Source organism: Lissotriton helveticus, chromosome 3_1, assembly GCF_964261635.1.
Source record: "Lissotriton helveticus chromosome 3_1, aLisHel1.1, whole genome shotgun sequence".
In the NCBI taxonomy this organism is placed as follows: domain Eukaryota; kingdom Metazoa; phylum Chordata; class Amphibia; order Caudata; family Salamandridae; genus Lissotriton; species Lissotriton helveticus.
This window is the reverse complement of record NC_136061.1, coordinates 926,736,786-926,760,250: the sequence shown is the minus strand read 5'-3', so window position 1 is coordinate 926,760,250 and position 23,465 is coordinate 926,736,786. Positions and strand designations below refer to the sequence as shown.

At 45.5% G+C, this 23,465-nt stretch overlaps 1 protein-coding gene across 3 annotated transcripts in view; it reads left to right on the top strand.

Annotated features, from left to right (window-relative positions):
- Nucleotides 1-23,465, top strand: part of RUNX3 (RUNX family transcription factor 3) — a 542,293-nt gene that overhangs the window by 445,561 nt on the left and 73,267 nt on the right. The gene's annotated exons all lie outside the window — the stretch shown is intronic.

Below are 23,465 nucleotides of genomic sequence, written 5' to 3'. Positions count from 1 at the left end.
TAAAATTATCCAGAAACCCCTATTTGAAGATGGCCTGACGCAGCTGCCACCAGGCAAGCCTTTCTTCAGCTTCCTGGCCGCTCTGCTACCTGGCACGCTCTTAACTGTTTTTTCCCATATGGTGGCTGGAGTCTAACTTGTTAGGAGAGTACTGGGGATAAACAGAAGAAACCCTCCTTAGCATCTCCAAGTCAAATGTGGGTGCTGAAGCTGTGCGTTGTTTTGCCAACTCTTCCCCTCCACTCCCAGATAGCTAATCCCTGCTAAGTAGTCAGCAGTTAACACACATTGGCTGTTCCTGGGCCCAGAAGCATGCCATTGTCCTCTGAGTCACAGATTTGTATTCCGGCTCTTGAGATTTGATAAGTGGCAGACTTGGTTTTAAGCCAGTTCTAGTTCAGGCAGCCTTTAGTACATTTTTACAAACTTACTTTTCTGATTAAATGATCTAATTCCACCATTATGTCTGATTTCAAAAACTAAGCAGGGACTTACTTTGAAGCACTTTTCTAGCCCGTTCGTAAACAGAGGAGGAAAATGAGGATGTTAATCCCACCGAAACTATTAGGGGAAAAAAGGTCAGACCAGGCCTATAAAGTGAAATAGCTTTTATGTTTTATTTCAAACTTTACATATTAGCACCTTTTCCTGTGGGCTTACAAGGCAATTGTAGGGGTGACTTATGAATATATAGAAAAATAGGCTTTTCCTACATAGCAAGGGCATTTTTCTCAGCCATGTCTCACTGCAGTTCATTTAAGCTGCAGCCAAGACACAGCACAGCGGTGAACCTACGAAAGCATATTTTTGAAATGTATGTGGGTGGTGTACAGCCCACAAACTATATTTAACTTTTCATGCGATAGGTGCACATATGGCATTATTTATAAGGGATTATATGGAAGAGTTAAATAGGTGATATATTGAGTTCCAATGTACAGCACAAGTTTTAGACAGGGCACAAGTTCTTCCGTGAGGCAGGGCTTAAAACGATCTAACGCCCAGGGCCCCTCGAGAACAGAAGGTTGGTGGCAGCAACTTTGCTCTCTGGGGAACCGATTGCATGTACAATCTCACGCACAGTTACCTGTTGTGATTGCTGCAGCACTGGCATGACCGAGATGTCAGCGCTGTGTATTTTTTATGCCTGAATTTTAATTTAAAAAAGTTAATTGCACTCACTAATCTTGCGCACTGTGTTGTCCATTACATCTGTACCCCGCCCCGTTCCACCGCGGCTGGTGCCGTTTGTGTGGAGGGCGAGGCGAGGCGCCATTTTGGGTGGGGCTGGACCGGAGTTAGCGGTCTAGTTCTTCCGTGGGGCAGGGCTTAAAACGATCTAACGCCCAGGGCCCCTCGAGAACAGAAGGTTGGTGGCAGTAACTTTGCTCTCTGGGGAACCGATTGCTTGTACAATCTCACGCACAGTTACCTGTTGTGATTGCTGCAGCACTGGCATGACCGAGATGTCAGCGCTGTGTATTTTTTATGCCTGAATTTTAATTTAAAAAAGTTAATTGTACTCACTAATCTTGCGCACTGTGTTGTCCATTACATCTGTACCCCACCCCGTTCCACCGCGACTGGTGCCGTTTGTGTGGAGGGCGAGGCGAGGCGCCATTTTGGGTGGGGCTGGACCGGAGTTAGCGGTCTAGTTCTTCCGTGAGGCTGGGCTTAAAACTAAATGTGTATCCGGGAGCGCAGCGGACGAGCGCAGCGGGCCCGACGAAGGCGCGCCCAAGTCGCGCTTAAGTCGAGCCGTCTGCGCACGTCCGCGGCCGACTGGGGCCGGGGGCCAAAACCCCTGGTCAAATTTACACATACTCCTCCCAGGATCTGCTGCTGTTAAGACCTTTAGACAACTTATGCCCACCATTATTACCGCATGTACTAAAACGCACCGTTACTTACGGTATTTCAAAGCCTAATTATATAGTCGGTAATGTTAAGCATCCCAGCCCTCGCATTCCTCCTCAACCCTTATTAGAATTAGAGACTAAGCTTAAATGCTTTTACTTGAACACTAGCTCGATGGCCAAACACCATATGAATATATTTTTTATGCTGCGATCTGAGCAACCCGACATTCTGCTCCTCACGGAGACTTGGCTCAACGCAGATTCACTACCACACATTTTGGCGGCTGTTCCCTCTGATTATTATATCTTAAATGCTAACAGGTCTGCCGACAAAAGGGGTGGAGGAGTTGCAGCCATTATTCGCAATACTTACAAGTTCTCTTTATTATCATCTCTTGACCTCACAGGGTCAGAGAATATTGTTTTTAAAATGGACACTGACAGTGGATCACTGTTAATGGTCCTCATTTACCCCCCCCCCCCAACTTATGCCTATGTTTGCTGCGTCATTGGCAGAACAACTAGCTTCCCTTGTAATTAACTACACGAAAATCGTTTTGTTGGGTGATCTTAACCTTTGGTTCGATGCTACTGCCTTAGACACTCAGGCAGCAGAACTTAAAGATTTACTTTTAGATCTGAACTTAACTCAACAGATCCATCTACCAACTCATGAAAAAGGGCATAGCCTTGATCAAATATGGTCCCAGAATATTCCCCTTTTTATTCTTTCTATAACCCCTTGCATCTGGTCGTACCATTTTTTGATACACTTTACACTTACCATTGAGAAGAGTAAAAAGCAGTCTTTCCAAACAGGCGGGAAAGTCAGAAAATGGAAGGACATTGATATTTCAGTTTTCTTGGACACCTTGGCTCTGTCTCTTCCCCCCATGGCCAAGGACATTGATGCCATAGAAGAAGCCTATTCTAACTGGCTACGTCAGGCAGCTGACGCTCATGTACCTTGTACAAATATTCGCCGTTCCCGCCCTAATGACGCACATAAGTGGTTTACGCCACACTTGAAGTCTCAAAAACTGGAAGTACGTCAAAAAGAGAGGAAATGGAGAACTGGTTATTCGGTACAAGATAAAACCAACTACTGCAAGGCCCGTAAAGACTATCAAAAACTTGTCCTAAAACAAAAAACTGATTACTTTTCGGAGAAAATATTGAACTCTCGTAATAAATCAAAAGATCTGTTCAATATCGTGAAGGATCTCAGTGGCAGTGACAGAACTACTCCATCGGTCGCTCCTACTCAGGATCTTTGCAACTCATTGAACTCGTTTTTCTTTAATAAAATCTGTACTATAAAACAGAGTATCTCTTTGTCCCCCCCTCCTCTGAATAACGCTTACTATAACCCTCTTACGTTGGAAACTTTCCCCCTTATTGATGGTAAGACCTTGTCTAATCTTTTTACAAGGGTTAAATCGGGCTCGCCTGATGATATCTGCCCCCCGCACATCTTGAGAGAGGTGGGGACAGCTATTCCAGGGGGCGTGCTTCCTTTGTTAAATGGGTCACTTTTACAGGGTAAAGTTCCTAACAGCCTTAAGAAGGCCCTGCTTATCCCTCTGATCAAGAAAGCTGGAGCAGATCCGCTTGACCCGTTAAATTATAGGCCCATATCACTGCTGCCTTATAGCTCTAAGTTACTGGAAGCCCACGTCTGTGCAAACGTGTCTAATTTCATAGAACAAACAGAATATCTTGAACCCAATCAGGCTGGCTTCCGTGCGTGCCATTCAACCGAAGCAGTCATATTGGCGGTACAAAATACTTTGAGGCGGAACGCGGATAAGGGAATCCACCAGGCCCTGGTCTTACTTGATCTTTCGGCAGCATTCGACACGGTTGACTATACCATCTTGGTCAACCGTGTCGAACAAGCTGGCCTTAGGGGGCCTGCGTTGAGTTGGATCCGTTTCTTTATCACTGGCCGCACGCAATCAGTAAGATTGGGCCCTTTTACAGCTCCCACCATTTCCACCACATGTGGGGTACCTCAGGGCTCATCTTTGTCACCTTTACTTTTTAATTTGTACCTGCGCCCACTACTGTACTCCCTAAGACATGCTAAAGTTACCATTTTTAACTACGCAGACGATCTGCAACTCATCTTCCCTTTGAACACCAAGGACTCAGAGGAATTTCAAAACACCATGTCACACATTCAGGGTTGGATGAGCCGTAACCATCTAAAACTTAACCCAGGCAAGACTGAATTGGTCTTGCCTGGGCAGAGTGAATTAAGCTGGAACCCATGCTTTTGGCCATCTAGCATGGGGGCTCCACCTATTAGATCGCCCTCAGTTAAAAGCTTGGGAGTATTAATTAGTGAGGATCTTTCTTTGAAAAGACAGGTAGGCACGGTAGTGTCGTCCAGTTTCTTTCAACTAAAAAAAATAAGGAAAATTGCTCGCTTTCTCACGCAGGCCGCCCTTATCCAGGTCATAATTGCCCTTGTTTTGTCTCGACTGGACTTTTCCAACAGTCTTTACTTGGGGCTCCAAGCGGGAGAGTTAAAGCGACTTCAGTTGGCCCAGAATCAGGCCGCTAGACTTATCCTGGGACTCTCAAAATGGCAATCTATCAGACCTGGTTTGAAAAAACTACACTGGCTGCCTGTTGCGCAGCGTATTGCATTTAAAACTGGGTGTATTATTTTTAAATCTTTACAAGACTCAGGCCCGAAGTTTATAAAAGAATTGTTCTTTAGATATAATCCATCTTTAAATCTCCGCTCTGCTCAAAAATCTTTATTGATTGTTCCATCTTACAAAAGGAAGCGCCTTGGTGGCAGCTGCTTCGACCACCTTGCAGCCACCTTTTGGAATTCGCTTCCCCTACAATTGAAACTGAGTGGAGATCTTCTCAGCTTCAGACATTCTCTCAAAACCTGGCTGTTCTCGCAGGCCTATTGCTAAGTTGTATCTCACTTTTAACTGTTGTGTTGTGTTCTCTTTCAATAGCGCCATGAAGCCCCTGGGCGTACGAGCGCTTAATAAATACATATTAACATAACATAACATAACACAAAGACACTTTACTATGTTTTAGCAATGGCAAAGACCACAAATTCCTAAGGGTACAAATAATGCAATAATAGGGTACAAACAATGCTCAAATGTTGGGGTGACAGTGCAGAAAAAGGTGAATGTAAAGATGGCAGAAGACTTTGGCCACATTATACCTGGGCTCTGAGGCCTGTATGTGTGCAGACTGTACTATTGTAATCTTAGAATTCTCCCACTTAAATGAAGTTTAGAGCAGTCACTATACTCCCAATAAACCCAGGGACAGAAGAGTGGCAGAACAAAGCAGGGCTTTCTAGCAACCAGACAGTGGATACAAAAGAATTGTTTTGGCATCATGTTCTTGTCCCTTGAAGTGTATGGTCGAGTCTATTCTGGAATTTTTATATAGTACATGGCTACCTAAGGGCCTCCCAGCATTGAAAAAGACACCGCAAGTCATCAAATCACTGTGGAGGAGGATTAGTTCCGAAACAACCAAGTCATCAGAGCTTTGCAGAAAGGAAGATCATGCTCCGGTAAGCGTAAATCTAAGATAAAGTATTCCATAGTTTAGGGCCTAGAAAAGACTTTGAGCGGCCACCCTATCGGTATTTGCAGATCTCGAGGACATTTAATAGATGTGCTGAAGAGGATCTGCGAAGGCTCCCAGGCATGTGTGGGGGGGCTAGAGGTCTAGCAGTAGAGTGCCTGTGCATAATGCTTAAGGTCTTGAACCGCACTCTGCCCTTAATACATGCATTTGATATTCTCTGAATAAGAGTGAGATGGATTACAATATCGAAGGCAGCATTAAGATCTAGAAGAATGACGGCCACCGATCTTTCTTGAGCCAGAAGTCGCCTACGTTCTTTAACCACAACCAGAGCTGTTTCAGGGCTGTGCTGTGGTCGGAACCATATTTGAGTGGGGTGGAGGACCTGATTGGATTCAAGAAAGGCAGAAAGATGTTTATTAACATGTTTTTCTAGGAGTTTGACAGCTCCAGGTAACTGGGAAATCGGTCTGTAGTTACTGAGACAGAGGGGGTCAAGGTTGCATTTTTTTAAAAGTGGCTTGACAATTGCGTGTTTCCACTGAGAGGGAACCTCCCCACTAAGGAAGGGAGAGGTATGGCAGATCTCTCAGCACAAGGGCAATACACTCAGACCCTTGACAGAGAATATGGAGCGGGTCAGGGTCTAGTGGGGTAATCTGATTTTACTGTGTTTAAAAGATATATTAACAGATTCAAGGTGAGATCAGGGAAGGCCGAGAGAGTGCCCTCTGATCGATGCTAGGAGAGTTTACTAGAAAGAGAACGACCAAATTAGACCTCGCGTGGAAAGAAGAATAAATATCCATTATTTTCTCCTGAAAGAAGCAACACAGATCATCACTGTGCTCTACCGAGGCTTTCGGAGTAGGGTTGGCTGTTTTAGACTCTGTAATACCTTTGAGAATCTGAATGATATCTTTAGGAGAATTGGAGTTAGCAAATTTTGTGGAGAAGTTGGCGGCTTGGGACACTTTTATTTTTACGTGATAAAGCCTAATGACTTTCCTATACTCAGATTTAATAGTCTCATCATAAGGCCTTTTCCAAACTGTCTCCGAAGGCTTACAGTACTTTTTCAGAGTCATTTGATGGGTGTTGAACCAAGGGTATTTTTTCGCCCGCTGGTTACCTTGCTGGTAAGACAGTGTCCAATGAGTTAGTAATCCACTCAATGATCCTGTGAGCAGACAGGGTGAAATATTCCGAGGGAATGGGTCCCTCAATGCCTCCATGACAGCTGACCAAGTTTCAAGATTCAGTTTGGGCCAGGGTCGTTCCAGCCATCAGACTGGAGAAGGGGTAACAGGTGGAGAAGGTTGGATCGAATGATAGGGAGAACTAAGTGATCTTTTCAATTGCCCCAAGTGTTATTTTTAACACCCCAGCAGACCTGTCAAGCAGGATTTGACATGCAGCAGTGACACTGTGATGTCAAAAAGAGCCCCACAAACATCAGAGCCTTCCTGGCTTGCAGACAAAAGAAGGGCCCTGCCCAGGTCTCAGCAAACATTTGCCTGGCACAGGGGAGGTCCGCTGAAGTGCGCCCCAAGTGTCATAGGTAAATCAACAGCAGTCCTGTCAAGCAGGATTTTACATTCAAACAGGATTTGGCACTGCAATGTCAATGGGGATGTTCACAGCCCCAACCTTCGTATCTGTAAGCTCCAGAGAGGTCATCCCTGCCCATTCAGGTCAGCATATTGTTTGCTCCTGAGAGGCATTTCAAATCCATTCACACCTGTTCTACTGTCATTTACTGGCTAGCAGAAGTGGGAAAACAAATGCAAATTGGCTCCAGATACTTTAGGCAGGGAAAAGGTAACTTTCTTAAAGTAACTTTTACATAATGTTTATCAAAACTCTGACTTCACCATTGAATTGGATTTTTAACAACTATTAAATAAATGTGTTTCATTTTTCTTCTAGTTGTTTCATAATGGGAATTAGCCTTATTAAATGTAATAATATAATATTGTGTTTTTCTAAGAGACAGTCAGCTTTTCTACAATGAAAAAAGTTTGGGGGACTTTTTCACTTTAGGGCCATACTTAACATTAAACTCCTACAGGTTCTACTTTCAAATATCATGTGCCCTGCCTTGTGAGCAATAGGGCATACATATCCTACATAATGCTGATTTATAAATATTTAAAAGGAAGGTTTTGACAGGTTTGACAGTTTGAATGTTCACTTTAAAACTGCAACAGCCAGGCTACTCATGGTATGCCTGCAGTCTCATTTACACTATCACTATCACTTTTGTGGGTGGCTCAATGGGTGCTACAGTCCACTAGTAACATTTAACCCACAGGCCCTGGGTACATGTTGTACCATATAGTAAGAACTTATAGGTAGGGTAAATAGCAATTAAGTGTATACCAATTTCATTATGTTGAAAGGGCTACCATAGGCTCTTTACCACTTGTTATCAGGGGTAAAGTGTAAAGAGCTCTACAATCCCGCAAAAACAGTCAAGGCAAAAATCTGGAGGTACACAACGCAAATAATGATCAATTCCTCAGAAGTCACTTCAGTATTTTAGCAAGGTTCATCAAAGGTCTGGTGAGTGGCCATAGTTTAAGAGGAGATGGTATTATATTGCAATGTATTTGGCAGAAAGCGATACTATCGATGTTCATTTCTCTACTCTGGTATAGATCCTTCTCATGAAATAAGAGTTACTTTGTAAGAAAGTGGCTGAAAGTAATCAGAACAATATGTGCACTCTTTCACAATTGATATGCATCAACTGACTAAAAGGGGGCCAAAGAAAGACAAACCATGAACAACCTGAACCCTTGTGTGCAGCTTTTGAAAAAAAATACATATTTTTAATCAATTCATATTATAACTCTATTTTGAGGGTCAAACATATGCATATGAAAGCCCTGCCAGTAATTCCTAGATTGACAAGAGTTACAAATGTTACGTCAAAATGTCATTGATAAATTATCAAATAACATGACTAGTGCGTCTTAAATGTTGTTTACAATAATATAATCCCATTGGGTGTAGGATTTCTGTTATTAACTCTGATGAGGTGTGTGAGGTTTACTTTTCTCAATAAAAACACATCAATCACTGAACATTTACACTTGATGAGAACATAATTACACTAATAATAATGCTAAAATAGTAACAAAACAAAGATAACTGTAGTGACATTTACAGCTAAAGACCACTCAACAACAATAATAATAACTATATTATCAGTCTGGACTGACATTCTTTCAGGGTACTAAACAAATCCTTGTTTTATAAGGCCCTGGAGATGCTGATATTTACTTTTGAAACATAGTTATCAGCTCCAAGTGTTCCGGTTCTTAGTTTATGCTAAGTAGGTCAACTTTATATGTAGAAGTATAACGAGTAGCAATGGTTTCTTGGACACATGATCTCTTCCTAGTTGAGGTGGCATGTTGTTTCACTGCTGTTGAAACAAGTCAGAAATCAATAGTATTTAAGATGTCTAATGTCGTTTCAGGAGTATTGAATTCATTTCAGAGTTTCAGAATAACCATTCCCTGTTACAGCGAGTTTCCATTAGATTAACTGCATGCTGATTCATCCTATGTAGATAGCCTTAAATCATTTTGTGTGGCCCCAGTGCTCATGACGGAGTTTCAAAAAACATGCAATGCATGTAAATACATGCCTCTTAGTGGGATCTACCATGTTCCTACAGTTAGATCAGACAGCCCCGGGGGATTGTCAGAGGAATGATGCCAATGAGAGGCACATTACAGTCATAATGCAGCTGATATTCACGGTTATGTTTCACTTTGGTGAGTGAGCCCACCGTGTAACCGATGAGAGGTGTTTTAGGTTTAATCCTCTTTTTGGGGCCCCTTTGGTAAAGATCATGACGTGGGGACCGGAGTGAACAACGGGGCCTGAGGCATGACCTCTGCAGGCAGAATACTTACCCCAGTATTGGAACTTTCATAGATTCCCATGCTTTGTATCATTCCGCGTCGTCGGAATGGGAGTCTCGGTAACAAAAATACCTTAGCTGTAGGTACAAAAGACCAAGGAAAAAGGCCTAGGCCTCATTCCCTTTTGTAGAATATCACCCTCTTTGTGTAAAAGAGACCAAACTCAGGCCTTAGCCAATCAGAAGTGCCTCACCCCTTAGAACCTTCCTGAAGGAACCTCAGAGCCTCTGATTTTCTACCGCACGTTGTGCTTAGGGAGTCTCCTTTGAGCTCTGCTCAACTTCTACTTTTACAAAGGATTTCTATTTCAAAATCTTCAACTTCACTTCAGGATTGTTGGCTGCCTTCCAGGATGTCAGAAATGGAGAAGAAAAAAACCCTTTTCAAACCTTGTTCCACCTGTGGTAAGAAAAGGCTTTTTGTGGAGGATAAGCACAAAGACTGCATTTACTGCCTCTATCCTGACCACCAGGCTGCGGACTGTAAAATCTGTTGCACCTTTTCGGCCAAGACCCTCCGGGACCGTGAGGGAAGACTCTTGACATGGCTCCATAAGCTGAAAACCAGGAAAGATACTGTCTCCAGTGACAGTGAGGATGCAGCATCGATGTCTTCTTCAAGAAGGTCAGTGAAAAGGGGTAGGGGTTCCCCTTCACCTTCTATGGAAAGATCTTCCAAGGCCTCAAAAAAGACCCCCAGTGAGTCTGAAAGCCCAGGTCCCAGCAAATCCCCTCACCGAGGTGTAAAGGAGAGGGTAGGACCAGATTCGCCTTCTAAAGGTGAGAAGACTGTCACGGCCTTCAAAAAACCTTCATCCCAGTCTTCTGAGAGGACTTCCAAGTCCTCGACGACGAAGACGTCGACGACGGAGGTTCCGTCGACGAAAAAATCGAAGCCTGCATTGTATGTATGTATGTATGTATTGCGACTTATATAGCGCACGTATCACCCGAAGGCATCAAGGCGCTTGCCTTGGGAACCCGTCCTGGTTTTTCCCTGTGAGATAACCCCTACTGGGTATCCCCAGGGTGAAAGCCAGGCATCCCGCAGCGGGTGGGCCGCCGTAGTGGAGATTAAGCAACTATTGCCCAGAGTTGCAGCGTGGGACCCCATGATTAGAATAGGCACCGAGGCGAGAATTATCGAGTCCGTGGACATTTAGGGCTCAGGACCCTGCCGCGTCGGGAATTGAACCCTGGTCCCAGGCCAGACCTCTGCATCAGGGTCTGCCGCTCTAATCAGTGAGCCACACTCTTCCACCATTGATGTCATCGACGATCCCGTCGACAGGGGAATCGTCGACGAAGGTTCCGTTGACAGCGGTTTCTTCACCGTCGACGGGGACGACGCCGACGATGAAGCCGCCGCCGTCGAAGACGCCGACGAGGGCGACGGCGATGACGAAGGTGCCGACGACGAAGATGCCGCCGAAGGTGCCGACGACGACGACGAAGGTGTCGACGCCGAAGGTGCCGACGACAAAGGTGCCGACGACGGCAGTTTCAATCTCACCGTCGACGATGGTGCCGACGTCGACAATGGTGTCGACGACGATGTCGACGACGACGGTCTCGTCGACGAGGGCGTCGACGTTGACGACTTTGACAACGGCTGGCGTGTCGACCATTTCCTCGTCGACGACTTCGACGACCCCGATCTCGTCGACGCGTATACAACCGTCGACGACGGAACCGTCGACGATCTTATCATCTGAAAAAAGGATTACCATTTCTGTGACACGGATCACGCCGGAGGTTCCTTCTCCGAAAACTATGTCTCCTCTACTGTCAACCATGCTTCTGCAAGAAGGGGATTCAGAGGAGGAGGACCAGGACTCATACAGCTATGCCAACAGTCCCTCCCAACTTCTAGTCAAATGCCAGGACACTGACTCTGAGGGCGAATACGGACGCGAGAATGTGGGCCATCATCAGTCGGCCCAGGCGCAACATCATGCAGAGCAGGAAATGGTTTCAGTGCCATCTTCTTTTCTCCAAGATGTGCATAAGATGCTGCAGGACTATAAATCTAAGGCGAGTATGCCTGTTCCGGTGCCGTCAACGCCAGTAACTTCTGCAGAGATGTCAGCCTCATTGGTGACGCCTGCCATTCCAGCTCAAGTTTCCCCTCGGCCTCAAATATCCATCCATCATGAGTCCTCCGGTTTCCAAGACGTCCATGATGATTCCTCAGATGAGGGTCAGCAATCGGATCATGGTTCTATTCCCGATACTGAATATGATGAGTATATCATTCCGGATCCAGCTTCACCAGTCCCAGATCCGGCGGATTCCCCGCCTGCAGACATTGGGGGCTACCATCAGCTGATGGAGAGAGCTGCTGCGAGATTCAAATTGGCCATGCCTAAAGTTACCACGGATTGTTTTTTATATGATTTCCAGGAACCTTTTATGAAATCAACTAGGTCCATTCCCATTGTGGATCATGTGTGGAATGAGGGCCTAAAGGCCATGAAAAACCCGGCGACGGTGGTCCCGGTGCTACCGCGTCTGGATAAGAAATACAAGGCACCAGTTGATGGCCCGGCAGCCTTAACGGGTCACCCAAGACCAGACTCTGTGATCTCGCAAGCTGCGCAGGGGAAATCCCGTAACCCCTCTGCTCCCTTAACAACTCCTCCGGACAAGGAAGGGCGGAGGTTGGATAATGTGGGGAAGAGATTCTCGTTGATGGCAAGTTTGCTGGTGCGAGCGGCAAATGCCCTAGCGATCATGGGTAGATACGACCGCCAGCTTTGGTGTGATGTCGCTCCATACCTTGACCAGCTGCCTCCGGAATCTACGACTGAGGCAAAGAAAATCTTACAGGAGGGAGAAGCAACGTCGATGGAAATCATTGACTGCGCAATGGATATTGCGACGACGGCGTTCCGTTCATTGGCTGGGGCGGCAGTCCTCCGCCACCAAGGGTGGCTCAAAGCTACTTGGTTTAGGCCTGAAATTCAAAACAAGGTCCTGGATCTTCCCTTTGATGGTGAAGCATTATTTGGCAAGCTTATTGACGACACTCTTCAGGACATAAAAAAGGACACAGAGACTGCCAGGTCCTTGGGGACCCTTCAATACAGAAAGTCTCCTTTTAAAGGATCCCGAGGTAGAGGTGGTAACTACAGAGGATCCTATCAACAACAACAACGCTATTCCACTACGGACTCCGGTTCCCAGCAATACCGTCAGCCTTATCAACAGCGGCAAGGCCAGTCTACCAACTACTCCAGGCCTTACAATAAGGGGAAACAGGCTGGACGATGACGAGATTCGTCCAAACGCCAATAGCGGCCTCCTGGCTCTTCCTACTGGACCCTCCTTCAAGAGATCATCAGTTGGAGGCAGGGTCACCAAATACCTTCACAACTGGTCCAGGATAACATCGGACCGTTGGGTGCTCAACATCATTCGGAAAGGGCATACCTTGGAATTCACGCAAGTCCCTCCACCCAAACCCCCGGCAGCCATTCCATCGCAACACCAGCGTCTCCTGCAGCTCGAGGTCCAACAGATGCTCCGCAAAGGAGCGATAGAGCCGGTCCCTGCAAACCAAAGGGGTCAAGGATTTTATTCCAGGTTCTTCCTGGTGAAGACGCAAGAAAAGTGGCGCCCCATTTTAGACCTCAGGGAGCTAAACACCTATCTCATCGCCACGTCCTTCCGGATGGTCTCTCTTCAGGGCATCTTGAAGCACATCAGCCCGGGGGATTTCATGGCCACGCTCGATCTCGAAGATGCGTATTTCCACGTTCCGATTCACCCAGCACACAGAAGGTTTCTGCGATTCACAGTAGCCAAGAGCCATTTTCAGTTCAGGGTCTTACCCTTTGGACTCCGTTCAGCCCCAAGAATTTTTACGAAGGTGCTGGCGCCAGTAGCAGCTTTCCTGCGAAGGAACCATTTCCAGGTCTTCCCCTACCTGGACGACTGGTTACTGAAAGCTCCGTCCAGGGAAGCAGCGCTGGAGGCTGTTCAAGCTTGTACCAATTTGTTTCAGAATCTGGGGCTCACTCTGCACAACGAGCAGTCTTCCCTGCTCCCGTCCAGGAAGGCTCGCTTCCTGGGAGCCATCTTGGATTCCACGCTCTCAAGAGCCTTCCCTACTCAGGAAAGGAGAGACAAATTACAAACCTTGGCTCAGGACATGCGCGCAAAAAAGTGTCTTTCAGTTCGCCGCTACAAGTCTCTACTGGGGGTGATTTCATCGTGTATCCCACTAATTCCCCATTGCAGACTAAGAATGCGTCCTCTGCAGGAGCAACTAGACAACCAGTGGCAGCAGGTCCACGGTTCATTCGAAGACAGAGTGATGGTCACTCCAAGCATGAAGGAAGCAGCTTTATGGTGGACAAATCAAGACAACTTGTCCCAAGGTCTATCCTTCGCAGCGACCCGTCTCCGCAAGTGATAACAACGGACGCGTCATTGGAGGGTTGGGGGGCAGTGATGCAAGACCTGCATGTCAGCGGTCATTGGTCGCCCCAGGAAAAACGCCTCCACATCAACCTGTTAGAGCTCAGGGTGATACGACTGGCTCTGCAAGCTTTTCTTCCTCGCCTGAAAGATTCACAGGTGCTTATCAGGACGGACAACACCACGGCCATGCACTATGTGAACAAGGAAGGAGGAACCAGATCTCGTCCAGTGTCGCAAGAAGCTCAGCAGATCAGGGAATGGGCGATCCTTCAGAGGATTTCGCTGAGAACAGAACACTTGCCAGGCGTCCTCAATGAAAACGCAGACGACTGAGCAGGTAATCCTCAGTCAGCCACGAATGGGAATGAATTAAAAAGACTTGGAGGAGGTCTTCAACCAGTGGGGCAGACCAGAGATCGATCTTTTTGCCACTCCGACCAACAAGAAATGCCGGTCTTATGCAAGCAGGCTTCCCCATCGAGGTTCTCTGGGGAGTGCGCTTTCGATAGCATGGTCGAGGACATTTGTCTACGCTTTTCCTCCCATACCTCTGATACCACGTCTCATCAGGAAGATCAAGGTGGAGCCGTGCAGGATGATCCTTATAGCCCCTGCTTGGCCGAGGCAGTTCTGGTTCACGGAACTCCATCTGCTCTCGATAGCCCCTCTTCTTCCTTTGGAGGTTCTTCCAGATCTCCTCACGATGTCCGAGGGACACCTTTGGCACCCGGATCCGCAGTCACTACACCTGACTGCATGGCTCCTGAGCAGCGAGAATTTATGAACCTTCCCATTTCAAGTGAGATTAAGGAGGTCCTTTCTCAGGCAAGAGCTCCTTCTACGAACAGGACTTACCGTCTTAAGTGGAAGAGATTCTGTTGCTGGTGCAAGAAAGAAGGCATTGATCCTTTCGCTTCCAAGCCTCATCAGATCCTTCCTTATCTGCTGTCCTTGGCCAAATCGGGACTAGCCCATTCATCAATTAAGGTCCATTTGGCGGCAATGTCGAGGTTCAGGAGGACTGGCTCTGGACCGTCCTTGTGGTCCTCCAGAATTGTCAAACAATTTCTAAAGGGATTGTTCAGAGTTTATCCACCAGTGAGACCACCGCCTCTGACATGGCATTTGAATCTAGTCCTTTCTTAACTCATAAAGGGCCCGTTTGAACCAATCCATCGTTCTGACATGAAATACCTTTCATGGAAATTGGCTCTCCTCCTCGCTTTCACGTCGGCTAGGCGTGTTGGTGAATTGCAGGCCTTGACTATCCAATAACCTTTCCTTCAATTCAAGAGAAACACTGTCATCATGAGAACTAACCCAAGGTTTATGCCTAAAGTCCCCTCGGACTTCCACTTGAATGAGCCGGTCATTTTGAAGGCGTTCTTTCCTCAACCGGCTACACCAGCAGAGAGGGCATTGCATTCGCTCGATGTGCAACGGTGTTTGAAATTCTACTTGGAACGTACTAAGAGTTTTCGGAAAACCTCTGTTATTTGTTGCCTTCGGAGGTCCAAGCAAGGGCCTTCCTCTTTCCAAGCAGGGCATTTCCAGATGGATCACGAGTGCCATTCTGCATTGTCACACTGCTGCAGGAAAACCTCTGACTGGAAAGGTTCGAGCGCATTCCACGAGATCTGTGGCTTCTTCTACAGCCCTCTTCGCAGGGGTACAGATCAAAGACATTTGCAGAGCTGCTACTTGGAGCAGCGTGCACACATTTACCAGGCATTACTGCTTGGAGTCCCTACAACAAGGTGATGTGGCAGTAGGACAGGCTGTCCTGAGGAACCTCTTCCAATGATTGGTGAGCTTTCCTTTCTTTCCCACCTTCCGTCTTTCACATTTTGTATCTTTATGTCATGTTGCCTATTGCTATATTGTGATGATGCAAAATGTGGTTTTGTTACTAACTGCTTGCTACTCTGATAACAAAGCATGGGAATCTATGAAAGTTCCAATACTGGGGTAAGAAAACAAGTTACTTACCTGTAACTTTGGTTCCCCAGTATTGGTAACTTTCATAGATTCCCATGCGCCCGCCCGCCTCCCAGAGGAAAGCTCAGCCTACAACATATATGGTGTCTAAGTACACAACGGCTACGAAAATCTGAGGCTCTGAGGTTCCTTCAGGAAGGTTATAAGGGGTGAGGCACTTCTGATTGGCTAAGGCCTGAGTTTGGTCTCCTTTACACAAAGAGGGTGATATGCTACAAAAGGGAATGAGGCCTAGGCCTTTTTCCTTGGTCTTTTGTACCTACAGCTATGGTATTTTTGTTACCGAGACTCCCATTCCGACGACGGGGACAAAGCATGGGAATCTATGAAAGTTACCAATACTGGGGAACCAAAGTTACAGGTAAGTAACTTGTTTTCTTCATACGTGTGCCTTTGTACAGTTATTAGCGACGCAGAACTCTGCATGTTACTACACTACCAAATCCACAAACGTGTTGTAATGCATTCCACATCAGTCGCGGCTGGCACAGGTAAGAGCAGTGGGGCAGGGGCAGAGCATGGTGGGGGTCGGAGGAGTCGACAAAGGACAGGATAAGTTAAATATTTTTTTTTTATGAAACCACTTACCTTGCGCTTGCCGCATCGCCGACTCCGCGATGTGGCGAGCGCAAGGTAAGTGGTTTTATGTATTTATTTATTTTATTTAACTTATCCCGTCATATGTCGACTTCCCAGTCCCACCGCTCTTACCTGTGCCGGCCATCACTGTCCCCACTTTTGTCTGCTCATCTAACCTACGGGTCCAGGCGTAAGTGGGTGCAAAAAATACAAAAAAATATTTTATTACAGCACACAAGAATTTTTAGAAACATTAAATTCTCCTGTCTTCATAACCACGCAAAGGCGAACGCCATGAATAGAGTAAGCGCTACTAGAAAACATAGTGGGGGTGTCTGTTTGTGTGGGGGTGTGCACAGGTGTGAGTGTGCAAACCAGGCACATTCTCATGTTACTAGGGTAATTTATGCATGCCTAAATCAGAACTATTTATGAATCAGAAAACTACTTGTATACGACAACGACCTGGAAGCGTAAATTGTGCATGTCTTAAACTTCAAGTGCTTTTGTGAACCACCCCATAATTCTCGCATTCTTGACTCATTTGTGCGTCAGTTTAGTTTAGTGGACGCAATATATTTTGCTTTAAACGTTTGTATCAATGTAATTTTTCTTCCGATGGCCAGTGGTTCAGGTCTGTCAGTTCACGGTGGTCTCCCTTCCCTGGTTTAAATTCGTATTTATAGTTGCGGTGAACACGGTTCAATTCTCTACATAAACAGTTGTAACTTCGCTGAGCAATGAAAATTGAAATCCTTAAAGGATCTGCGTTTTCTCCCGCGCTGCAGCCTCCTGCCCAAAAATCCCGTAATGAAAGGCGATTAGTATTCCAGCAAAAAATAACTGACACCGCCTGTGGTTTGCGGGAATGTCCTGTACAATTAGAGGAGGAAAATGAAAACACACCGTGGCCTAAAAGGTTTTATTCATAACTACCATATTTTTGTGGATTATGGGGTGGCACCAAAAATACAGGCCTACATTACTGCCTGGCCTGCGGTGCACGATTTAATCACCAGTGATGCTAAAACTCCTGGCTCTAGGGAGCAAGAACCAGAAGCCGGATTAGCTATCCTTTTGCCAGGCTCTTCCAATGATATAAATTTATTTTCCTGTATATCATTCTGTCCACGTGAGTATTATTTTAATGGTGCATCTTTTCATAAAGTTACTCTTTCTTCAGGTGAATCTTATGGCTGATGCGCAAAAATGGGGGGAATTCATAGTATTCTATGCCCATGCTTAGACTCAAACTGCCAAGAATTCTGCTGGGCATCTCCTGGTTTATGATTAGGGTTATGGTGCAAAGACTCGATCTGTTGTATAGCTTTTTCTCTGCCTTGTAATCTGTTTTCTAGGTGAAGAGTTCCCTTTCACTCTAACCTCAGAAAAAAAATTGGGTGTTTCGGGTGTTTCTCACACCCTGTTGTATTTACGCACAATGACCTAATTACACCTGTTCGGAATTTATTGGTTGTGATAATTATCCCCTATTCTGACTTTTTGGGAAATAACATGCAGATGTTGGTGCTTGCTGCACCTGATTCCATATGTCCTGGTAAATCCTGTGCCTTTTTCCATTGTAAATTCGGCAGGTTTGACATGCTGACATTTAATGGAAGATACACACTTAACCTTATCTGATAGTTATTAGGTATGATAAACTTTGCATCATTTATCATTGTGGTCCCCGAGCAAACAGATGTTTGTGCTAGGGCCGCAGTTTAACCGGCCACTTGTAACCAGGCCCTTAGTGTAGGTGAAAAACTATTCGAACTGCTGTTGTTGATGAATACCTACAAAGTTATTTCTTTGTAGTGGTCACTGTGATCCCAGAGGCCACCCCATTCGCCTTCCCAGGTAACACCCATGCTCATGCCATTAACTCTAAATGTATGACCACACTTGCACATTTTCAGGGAGAGGATGTGGCAAAGCGGCCAAGTTGCCGACTCGGGAGTTGGTGATCTGGGTTTGAGTCTCGGCGTCCGCATAACATCTTGTGATTCTGGGCAAATCACTTAATCTCCCGTGCCCATGGATACCCTCACCAGTGATAAGCTGTGCTATATAAATCTACAAACTAAACTTAACATTTTCCACAGTCATAAGTTCCTTCTGCAGACATGCACGTTCACAGAGCCTGATACTGTAAACTCAGAACCTGTATTTGCACAAACAGTCAGCAAGAGTTGTGAAGAGTCTGCTCCCTTCAGCTTTCCAGGCTTACCATCAATCTTCAAACTTCTTTTCTGTGAGCAGATGCTTACCTTATGTGTATCCTCATTTCGTTTTAAATGTATAGCCATTTCAATTGTATACCAATTATTTACCTTCACCATCATATTGAGTTGGCTAAGTTCCACAATTATACATTATCTTCATGCCAAAAAATGCAGTTCATCAACATGTTTTATCGACTTCTCTTAATACTTCATTTTCAACCTCATCCTAAGTTATTGCACCTGGAACAAAATATTTAACTCCACAGATATTGCTCCATCAAAATAATTAGGGCTATGCAATTTTATTTTCTCAGTCTAGGATAAGGGGAAGGGAATCTTGAAGCGAATCTTCTATATTGGGTTAGCTGCCGAACTGCATGTAAACCAGAGCCAATTCACCCCTGGGAGAGACACACTGATTGAGTAGCTGCCGTTAGCCAATCGGAATGGGCCCAATACAGAGTCCTATTCTGATTGATTGACAGACTGGCCAATAACATTGCTAAAACAACAGAAATCTGTTTAGTATCCATTTCAACCAATCAGAATAAGCTAGATTCGAGAGCAGCAGTTAGAGGCAGTTTATTGTGGCAGTGGGTAGGGGGAATGAATATTTGCTACTGGACCAAAAATCTGCAGTCAGATATTTTGAGGATTAAATCTTAGCTCACCACACTGGTGTTGGCAGCAATGTAAGTATTGCATATACTATATAAATTTAGTGATAAGAACTAAAAAAGTATTCCCAAATAGGTTCTTCTACGTAGGCTGGGCCATATATTGTGCAGATAAAATACCATACCACAAATGATGCCACACTCATTTTTTAGGGCGAGCTACAGCGCTCATGCGCTGTCTGCAAGACCTGTGGTAATCAAAGAAAACCACTTTTTTCCCCGCCTGCTACTTACCATAGGATCACTCTAATGTCTCTGTTCATAGCCGCCTACTAACTCGTTGGCTTTGCCAATACGTCACTTCCGCTCAAGGCAGTGACGCACCATTAAAGTACAGTTCCCATACGCTGTAGTTCTTTAACTGTTGCGTCGGAGAACTCTTTTTCCTGTCACTGCTTGTTTCAGAAGGAGTTAGCTGAACTACTGCTGCCTCTCAGATGATTCCACACAGTGCTAGATTACTAAATGGATACATTTCAACGTGGGGTTAATGTTCGTTCCTTTTCTGAACAAACATACAAATTGAAACTCCTTGCACTGCTAATATTTCTGTATGTGGCCGGATAATTGCCCTCTCCATTTTGCTACCCTGTCTGTGCGCATGGAGGAGACATTTGTGTGTGCGCGCTCTCTTGTGAACTGTCGTTCTGGCATTGACCTTATATGATGGTTGTTATGATCGTTGCAGAGTTCGTGAAGCTGTTTTACATTTTGAATAAACAGTAGAAGCTACCTCTTCGAGTTGGTAGTGCACTTGGGGCTAGATGTAGGTAAAGCATATTTACCGACCCTTAAATACCGAATTTTACCGATTCGGTATTTAAAAGTCGGTAAATATGAAGGGGGGAGATGTAGGGAAATCCAGATGTTTATTTACCGAATCGGTAAAAGCTTTGAAGCCCATAGGAATGAATGGGGCATTACAGGTCGGTATTTACCGATCGGTAAATACAGATTTTTGGCAAGGGTGCAGGGGGTGTCACTTTGACACCCTCTAGCACCCCCAAAAAAGGTTCGGGGGCCATATGGCAGGCATACCTGCCCTAAGGGCAGGTCTGCCTGTCATATGGCACAGGTGTGCATGCGCACATTTGCATGCACACCTGAATCGGTATTTCACCATCAAATTGAATTTGATGGTAAAATACCGATTTCTAAGGCCTTGTGGGACTCATAAGAGTCCCACCTACATATCGATTTTACAGATTCTGTAAATATACCGGTCAGTAAATTTACCGACCGGTATATTTACAGATTCTGTAAAATTACCTATCGGTAAATTTACAGAACGGTAAATTTACGGATTCTGCCCCCTACATCTCAAATGCCTTTTACCGGTCGGTAACGGCCGAATTCGGCCGTTACCGACCGGTAAAAGCCTACCTACATCTGGCCCTTGGTCTTTTTTTAATCAGGAATGTTGGCATGTATGGTTTTTTGCCTTTTTAGGCTCAGAAGAAACTGGGAGGATAAGCCTTCAGGAATAGAAGCTCTTCCCACCAGCGCATAAAGAAACGCTGTCTTTATTTTTTGACTCGAGAACAAGTCCCTTCATACTCATCATCTATATATATATGTAAGCCGACACAAATTCTTAGATGCTATACTGTGCATGCCAGCAGCTCATAGGCGGGCCTTGCCCTCCAAGTCGGCCATGTTTGGGTCAGGCCAGACGTCCCTACAATGTCAGTGTTGCAAAGAAGGTAACAGCAGAGACGTTTGTGCCTGACCATCGCTTAGGATAGGACCTCCTAGTTATGTGTATACGTGCACAGAAAGGCAGGTTATTCAGCCAAAGGCAGTGCTCTGGGCTTCTGACTGGCCAAGGAAAACCGAAAGGGGGCCGAGAATTTCAGGGCTGGTTGTAGTGGCTGAATCAGGGTTGGGTGTATTGTGTGAGACTGAGGTTTACATTCTCGAGGCTGTATTTTAAGAAATGCAACCATGTCTGGAGTAGATAAGCTACCCATCAAACAAATGCTGGAAGACAGCCCACTGGTGAGGAGCGACCCCGGATTATTGCAATCCTCCGCATTTGTTGACTGGGATAGACTGCAACACTCTCAGCCAGCAAGTTCACGCTGACCACACCTGATTCAATGCATTCAACTGGGATATTCAAGACTCCTCCATGCAGGAGGGCCACGGCTCACAGTCACTATAATCTGCTTGAGCAGCCATGGGCAGAGCAACCTGACATTGCAACATCATTGTGTAGGCTCTGTCACTTCCTGATCCAGAGCAAGAACTTTCAATAGATGCCACAGCCATGTCTGAAGGTGGCAAAAACGCATGCACTGTCACAGGCAGTGCCGCACGACGGGTTATTCCCCAATTGCCAGCTACTGTTGCCACATTATCAAGGTCAGAATATTTGGGCACTGTCCCTGCATAATCCAACAATAGACCTTCTAGGCATGTTGACTGCCTGATGTAAAGATGTCACAAACTCATCCGAAAAAAGGCAACAGCTGTCAGTTATTGTTACAAACTGATTGTACTGTAGATTGGCCTGCCACTGTCACAAACTGATCCATAGTGTAGCGCTTCTATCCACTGTTGTAACCTGGCACAGACTTACACCTTCCATGTAGTGTCCCCCTTTATCAAGTGCTGAACTGTCAACCGTACCCTGATGATCCAGTAGACAGGAACCAGTCTATCTACTCCCAGATACAGTGTACCATTCTAGAAGACCCAAACCAGGCTGGTGGAATGTTATAAAATATCTTCTTGTCCAGAGGCAGGATGCATCAGAAATCTATTTGTCCTGTAAAAAAAAAAACACTTGTGTCCTGTGGTGCCATGCAGCAACGTGACAAATGTTTCAGCATGCTTATTATGTTATAATCCACATTTGTAAACCGCACAATCACCCGTAAGGGTCTCTAGGCGCTAGGGGCCGTCGGGAAGATTAAGCGAGCTATTGCCCAGAGTCACATGGTGCTGGGCTAACCTGCCGCCGGAGCCGGGGATCGAACCCTGATGCCCCAGATTCCAGCGTCAGTCGCCCTGGCCGCGGCGCCACACCTCTCCCATGGTGGCGCTTTGATATATACCTGAGCATCAAGAGACGGGATCCTACTGACTTAACCGCTAGCCTCTTTGATTATGTTTGAGCTCTTATCAGAGTCTGGATTCTAGGTAAGTTCTGATTTTGCCTCTTATGCAAATTTAACTACAGGGGTTGGAAGAAGGCGACGAGCAGTGGTTCCAGGGTTGATGTACCTTGTTAGTCTCTGCTCACCCACAAATTTACATGTTTAAGTTACTCACTAAGTCCTCTGAAATCTCTCTCCGCACTAGAAAAGGTTGGAGATTTACTCCTGACAAGGGCAGAGGTAAAAACTTTTCCCTGGTGGGGGAAAAAAAGGACTATAGGAAACGCAAATTTGGAGTACCCAGGAGTTTTTCGCTACAGCAAATATACACATGCATATTTTTTCATTCAAAAAATGCTATTCACAAATGTTTGTTAGGAGTACACTTTCCATTCCTGCTTTTTTGAACTTTTGTTAATTAATGAAACAAAATCTTAAATCTGCACCAGTACAAGAACAAGTGCCTGCCATTGCACTTTTGGGACTTTTTAAGAATCAGGACCCTAATTTATTTCCATGTGGCCCATAACATTGAGTAGAATGGTTTTACATGGATCCTCCTTTATTCATTTTTTAGGTCTGGCCTGGGCAGCGCATGCGCTGCTCTGCGAGGCATGCTATATTTGAGTATGCACTTGAAGCCCCGCTCACTCTCTGCCCATATTTTTCATTGACTTCTGTCATTGTCCTTCGTAAATGCTGGCATCTGATTTGTAAACAGGCTTGTTAGTCCCTCCTTAGTACCGCCTTGTCTTCATTTGTAACCTCCCATGAAGAAACCCGCTTTTATATGTGTTGTTGCTCGGTAGGCTTTAACTTCAGCCTCAGAGCACTATTTCGTTTAATGGTTTTTGTATGCCTGCTGTTGAAGGCAGGAAATGCTCTCTCGCGACAGCTTTATTATTTTTTTTACATAGCACGGCAGGCCACGCTGATAGTGGCGGCCGTGCCTTTGCTTTACTTGCTGTGCCAAACGCAGCAGCATGTTTTTTTAAAAACTATTTCTTTCTTTTTTTTTTATTGCCCTATGCTGCACTTGTACTTTAATGTCAGCCGCGCACCTTTCCTTAAATGAGCCTAGTCTA